Below are 6,816 nucleotides of genomic sequence, written 5' to 3' on the forward strand. Positions count from 1 at the left end.
TGTTGCCAGGTTGGTTCCTAGTCAGGGTGCATACCTGGGTTGTGGGTTTGATCCCCAGTTAGGGAGTGTGCAGAAAAGAGCTGACTAATGTTACTCTCACACATCAATGTTTCTCTCTCTCTTGTTCTCTCTCTCTCTTTCTCCCTCCCCCTTTCTCTCTAAGCATGTTCTTGGGTGAGGATTAAAAAAAAAAAAGAAAATGAAGAGAGTAGATATGCAGTATGTGCAAAGGTAGAAGTGATGCCAGAGAGGCAAGTCCCAAGTGGGGACTCGAGCCAAGAGGATTCTTGGCTTCGTAAAAGAAAAAAGGCAATAATGTGGTAGAAGGCTTTATTTGTGTGGAGTTACATCCCTTGGTTTGAAAAGTCTAATTTCCTTAAACCAGTCCTAAAAGAGATGCAGCTGGGGATTCAGCAGAGCTAGAAGCAGAACCAGTGTCCAAAGTTTCCATTCCATGGTGGATCTGGGTCTAACACAGCATCCGATTAGTTGCACTTCATTAGTCCATTGTGTGTGAGGTCCACATGGCTCTGAACCATGTGGGAGAATTTAGGGTAGGGGCCGTTGAAACAAGAGAGCCGGGAGCCCAGAGTGCAAGAGAGAGAACTCCTTTGCTTAACAGATTAAACATAGTAAATGTTGCTACAGTGCAGTGTCCATGCCTACTCTGGCCAATGACCTATTCCCAGGGGTGAGTGACAGGCAAGTACCCTTCTATATCATCCCAACTTTACTGAGCATGCGTCTATTTGACTTTCCCTTTGCTCCTTTCCTGTTCATTACTAATTGGGTTAGTTACAATGATGTTATTCCCCCCTAAGGAAAAAGAACCTCTTGTAATCTTACAAAGGAGAAATGGATGAAGATCTCTCTTCTTGTAACTGGCTGTTAGAGTGGTGTAGAACTGTCTGTCTCAAGGTTTAGAGGTTTTTCCTGTCTGACAGAGGAAGGGGGAAGCAAAAAAGGGAAAGTAATCTTTATTCAGGGAAGATGGGTTTTGCAAAGTCCAGGTCAGTCTGGTCTCCCTGGAAGTTGACATGGACGATGTCTAGGAGAATGAGGCATTGGACAAACTGGCATCCTTGTTGTATTCTAGAAATGGCAAACTTGACAAGAAGGTTAAAAGGCACAATTCAAAAGTGAGGAGACATAAAATCTAAGGTCTAATGAGAGGTAAAAACCCATGTAATAAAAGGAAAGATTAACTTACAGTGTCCCCGATTAGGTTGTAGGAGTGGGAGACAGCTTCCCCTAAGAAAGGAATTAACATTCCCTGTTAATTTGACTGAATTCAATGTCCCAGGATTGGGACAGAACAGCTTGCCAAGGAAGTTCATTTCAGCCTGAGAACCTAATTGGTTTCTCTCCCTGCTCCCCAGCACACAGCCAGAAGGTCTAAGGGGTGCTCCTTGTGCCTGCAGGGCTATGGGGGGAGGGGAAAATACCCAGGCAGAGTGAGGTCTGAGCCGCCTGTATGCACATCATCTCAGCGAAAGGGAAAAAGGCAGACTGCCATCCTGAGCACCACAGGGGATGGGGCTGGAGCAGCTGGGCACCTTGGCTGAGAAGCATCACAGGGGATGGGGCAGAAGCACCTGGGCACCTTGGCTGAGAAACTCGGGGGTGGGAGTAGCAGGAGGCAGAGCTCTGTGCCCATGGTAGAAGCTCCGTCCCCTACCATGCGCCCATGAAATTCAGAGGGGAGAGATGGGAGGCAGAGAGAAGTGTGAGTCTGGGGGTCCCCTTGGCCTGGAGGCACACTGGGCTGTGGGTCACCTTGAATCCCATGCTAGGGGCATGAGGTTTGGTGGCCCCCTCCTGGGCCTAAGCAGGCTGGTGGGTACTTGGGGTTTCATGTCCCAGGAGTAAATTTTAAGGCAGTAGTGAGTGCAAACAGAGAGGAGACAAACTAGAAATGCAGGCGAAATGCAGAGGTCAGGAGAAACATTCTGCAAACTGGGAGGAGCATTTGGGTGCTAGGAACAAACTCCATGACAGCATCGAACTTGTGTTCCCCAGCACTTCCTGGAGCCTGTTGTGGCTTTCATGCTGGGAGCAGCAGGGTGCCCTCTTCTCCTGGATCTGAGTCCTAGCAGCAGAAGCAATGTAGGGCACGAAAAGGAAGCAAAAAAACCCAGACAAGCGCCAATATAAAAGACAGTGTGAGAAATGAATCATAAAGCTCCCAGGCTAGGGAGAGAGATTTCTCACTGCAATCCAGGTCAGAATTTCTTCCCTCTGAGGGCTGGCTGGGTGCACACTGGAAGAGCTGCAGGCAGATGAGAAATGTTTTCCATGCTTCCCATGTTTTAATTCTCCTGGTTCTCACATCCTTTTGTGGACTGCTGTTATCAGAGAAATACATGGATGGCCTTTCTCTGTTGCTAGTGGGTGTGGGGTTCTTGGGGTGCCACTGGAATAAACATTTCCAGAGGCCCCCATGGGAGGATGAGATGTGCAGAAGTCTTGATTTGTGTGGAGTTACATCCCTCAGTTTGAAAAGTTTCATTTCCTTAAACCAGTCCTAAAAGAGATGCAGCTGGGGATTCAGCAGAGCTAAAAGGAGAACCAGTGTCCAAAGTTTCCATTCCATGGTGGAGCTGGGTCTGGCACAGCATCAGGCTAGTCGCAATTCATTAGTCCTTTGTGTGTGGGGTCCACATGGCTGTGAACCATGTGGGAGAATTCAGGGGAGTGTGCCCCCTGAAACAAGAGAGCCAGGAGCCTAGAGTGCAAGAGAGAAAACTCCTTTGCTTAGCAGATTAAATATAGTAAATTTTCCCACAGTGCATTGTCCATGCCTACTTTGGCCAATTCCCAGGTGTGAGTGATAGGCAAGTACCTTCCTGTATCACCCAGACTTTACTAGGCATGCATCTATTTGGCCTTCCCTTTGCTCCTTCCCTGTTAATTAGTAACTGGGTTAATTACAAGGATATACACACTGGTTTCTCAGTTCACTACTGGTAAAGATTCTTTCTTAGAACTTTCTAAGAACTTTCTCATAATTCTAATAGTGAATGCCTCTCCTTCACAGGAATAGCTGATAAAATGACATCTATTTACAGTTAAACTCTGTGGACATGATCTAACCACTGCTTCCTGAGGGAGGAGTGATACAAGTTAAATGCCTCTGTATAAAAGATACTTTACAATGATGAGGTATCACCTGCCAGAATGGCTGCCATCAACAAATCATCAAACAACAAGTGCTGGGGAGGGTGTGGAGAAAAGGGGACTCTAGTGCACTGCTGGTGGGAATGCAGACTGGTGCTGCCACTATGGAAAACAATATGGTGTTACCTCAGAAAATTAAAAATTGAACTTCCATTTGACCCAGTGATCCCACTTTTAGGAATATATCCTAAGAAACCTGAAACACCAATCAGAAAGAATATATGTACCCCTATGTTCATAGCAACACTATATACAATTGCTAAGATCTGGAAACAGCCCAAGTGTCCATCAGTAGATGAGTGAATAAAAAAGCTGTGGTACATATACACAATGGAGTACTACGCAGCTGCAAGAAAGAAAGATCTCTTATCCTTTGAGACAACATGGAGGGACCTCGAGAGTATTATGCTAAGTGAAATAAGCCAATCAGAGAAAGCCAAATACCACATGATCTCACTTATTTGTGGAATATAATAAACAAGGTGGGCTGATGAACAAAACAGACCCAGAGACATAGAAAGGAGTATCGTTCAGACTGACAAACCTCAAAGTTGGGGGAAGGGGAGGATGGATGAGATAAACCAAATAATTTATATGCATGTATGCACAACCAATGGACATAGACAACAATGCTAGGGGGGTGGGAGGGGCGGGATGGGAAGGAGAGGGTTTAGGGAGGGAAAAGGAGAAACATCTGTAACAAAAATAAATTAATAAAAATTGGAGAAAAAAAAGAAATAGAAAACAAAGCACAACCAATTACAGCCAACTAGGCTTCAAACTATAGGCAATCAAATAATTTCCTTTCTTTAATCCCACACCTTCTTCTCTATACCAGTCTGTCCCCTGGCTCTCTCTCCCTAGCCTGGGAGTTTTATGATTCATTTCTCACACTGTCTTTTATATTGGCGCTTGTCTGGTTTGGCACCATCCTGTTTGAATCAACTTTTGCTCTAATAAACTCACAAAATGTAAAAAAATGAAATAAAATAAAAAAAATAAAAGATAAGATGATTAACAGTTGGAATGTCTCAGTACAATTTTTTCTTTCTTATTTGAGACAATTAGAGGCCAGCTTTCTCTATTGTTTATTAAAAATAATACAAAGTAATAAATCTGGGCCCTAACACTGAAACTAGACCCTAATTGTATTTTTCCCTAGCTCTAAGTGTCTTTCAGGCAACAACAACAGGCCTCCAGTGCTCAGACCACCGGACCAAGCCAGATTAGACTGGTACCAGAAGCTTGAGCAGACACAGTTAATAGCTAAATAACCCTCAGCTGACCTCAACAGCACAGTGTAACCAAACTCATGGAACTTCAGTAGTAGAGATGCTACCTTTACCACCCAGAGCTCATTAAGAAGTGAGGGGTCCATAAACAGAGAAGATCTGGTGTAGGGACCAAATCTGGACACTACTGATAAATCAAACTCTGCCAGATTGGAATTTCTTTGTTCTCTCCTGATCTTTCCACATCTCTAACCTTAGATGGGTTAGTTCCAAGACTACCCAATCAGACCTCCTAAATTAGAATTAATAAATATATATAACCTATTTTTACCCTCATATCTTAAAACCAATCCCAAGCCTTTGTTCAAAGATACTAATTTGAGCCTCATCTCTGGTCTCCTTGTTTGGCTGACCAGATTGTTAGCTCTTAACTTCCATATTACTACCCCAAGCTTCTTAAATCTTTTACTTTCATATTGATGCCCCAAGCCTCTTATCCTTTAACCTTGCCCTAAGCCTCTCATTCCAGGAACCAAAACCCATCACTCCAGTCAGGCAGAATGGAATGATGGAACTACCCTAACCCATCTAAAACTGCAAATGGTCACTCGACAAGAAAAACAAGTTTCAGGAGACCCCAGCCCGGACCAATCAAGGACGACCACGACTCCTCGGTTGAACAACCACCCACCCCAGCCCTAAATTTAAAAATCCTTAGTCTGGAGGAGCCGGTTGCTATTTTCTCCTTAGAGGTAGCCCAGCAGGTCTTTCCCTCAATAAACCTGCACTCTTCTGGTTACTCAGCACCGCCTCATTCTTACACAGATGAGTAAAACTTTTGGCTTTTAGGTAAGCAGCAGGAAATAAATTCACTGTCTTTGTTCGGTAACAGTAAGAAATATATAAAAATTTCCACCATTAAAAGTAAAATGAGAGGCCCAAGGTTCTGTGGCCCCCAGGGCAACAGAAGGACTTAGCTGCAGTTTCAGCCCCTCCCAGTGTTACTGGTGAATTGGGACCTCGGTTCTTGAGCACTGGCTGAAAGAGAATTCAGAGTCAGGCTCAAACTGTAAGAGAAAGTTTATTTAGACAGTTAAAGAGGCAAAAGAAGGGCCCTTGGTGCTTAGGAGAGAGAAAGGTAAAGGTAAGACGCTTGAAAGAGGGGAAGGGAAAGGTGCGCTGGGTCAATGTCTTGAGGGTTTTAAAGGTGGGCGTTTAGGGGAGTTCTTAGGGGAGATGCTTATCAGCTCTATGTTGATGTGCCAAAATAAGATTTATTCCCCAGACTTCATCCATTCTTGGGTATGGTTGGCACAAATGCTACTATTTGGATTTGTGTTATCTAGTAGGGTGATTTAAGCTATTTACCCTCTGGTTGAGAAGAAGTAAAAACAATTTACTCTTAAGTGTCCTTGGTTAGGGAAGATAGAATTTTGCAATTTGCTACGTGGCTATAAACTGCTTGGCCATTTAACCACCTGTCTCATTTTCTCTATTCTTCTTGTCTGGCTTACTAGCTTGTCTCACCAGGAATGTGACTTTACAACCAATCAGTCTGGAATTTCTTGCTAGTGAAGTAATCTGCATGATAAACACCCCTGCTGCCCCTACCCCAAATACCTTGCCTGAAACAATTCATTTTTAAATTTTGCTAATAACTTTCTTGTCAAACCATTTCCTATAAAAACCTTCTATTTTGTACAGCAGGCCCCCCACCCCTATTTACCAGATGGAATGCTGCTTGATTCATGAATCATTCAATAAAGGCAAATAGATTTTTAAATTTGCTTGGTTGACTTTTTTAAACACTGTGACCAAGTAAGATAAGATTTTGAAGAACATCTAATGTTTTAATGTCTTTTCCTTGCAGTAACATATCAATTATTTCTTGGGAACAGGATAGGGCAGCTCTTTGGTCTCCTGGTGCTGTTTACCAAATTTATCTTTTTCTCAGATGAAGGTAGGATTCTTACACAGCAAATAGCCAATAGTCTTGGGCCAGTAAGGTGAAAGTTTCTGAGGATTCCCTGGGGTCCCATACTCTACTAGTGTTGCTGGTGGAGGTGGGGTTCTTGTGGTGTTATGAAGATAAGCATTTCCAGGCACCCACAAGGGAGGATGAGGTCTATGGGTAATATTTATTTGTGATGCAAAATCAAAAAGATATTCCATCTGATGTCCCATCTCCATCTGTCCCACCATGGAAAATCAGGGCCAGAAATAGAGTCAATGTTCATAGATCCTGTGCCATATTAAAGCTTAGTCCCAGTTTAGCATCCAGCTAGCTTAACTTGTGTTTCCAGCACCAATCTGTTGCTGTGCTGTGGTATCCAGGCTCCTACCTGGAGCCTGCATTTGGAATTCGTGCAGCTGTCAGCCATGTGGCAGCTAAGGCCACATGGTAATG

This window comes from Molossus molossus, unplaced genomic scaffold (assembly GCF_014108415.1).
Source record: "Molossus molossus isolate mMolMol1 unplaced genomic scaffold, mMolMol1.p scaffold_m16_p_7, whole genome shotgun sequence".
Taxonomy (NCBI): Eukaryota; Metazoa; Chordata; class Mammalia; order Chiroptera; family Molossidae; genus Molossus; species Molossus molossus.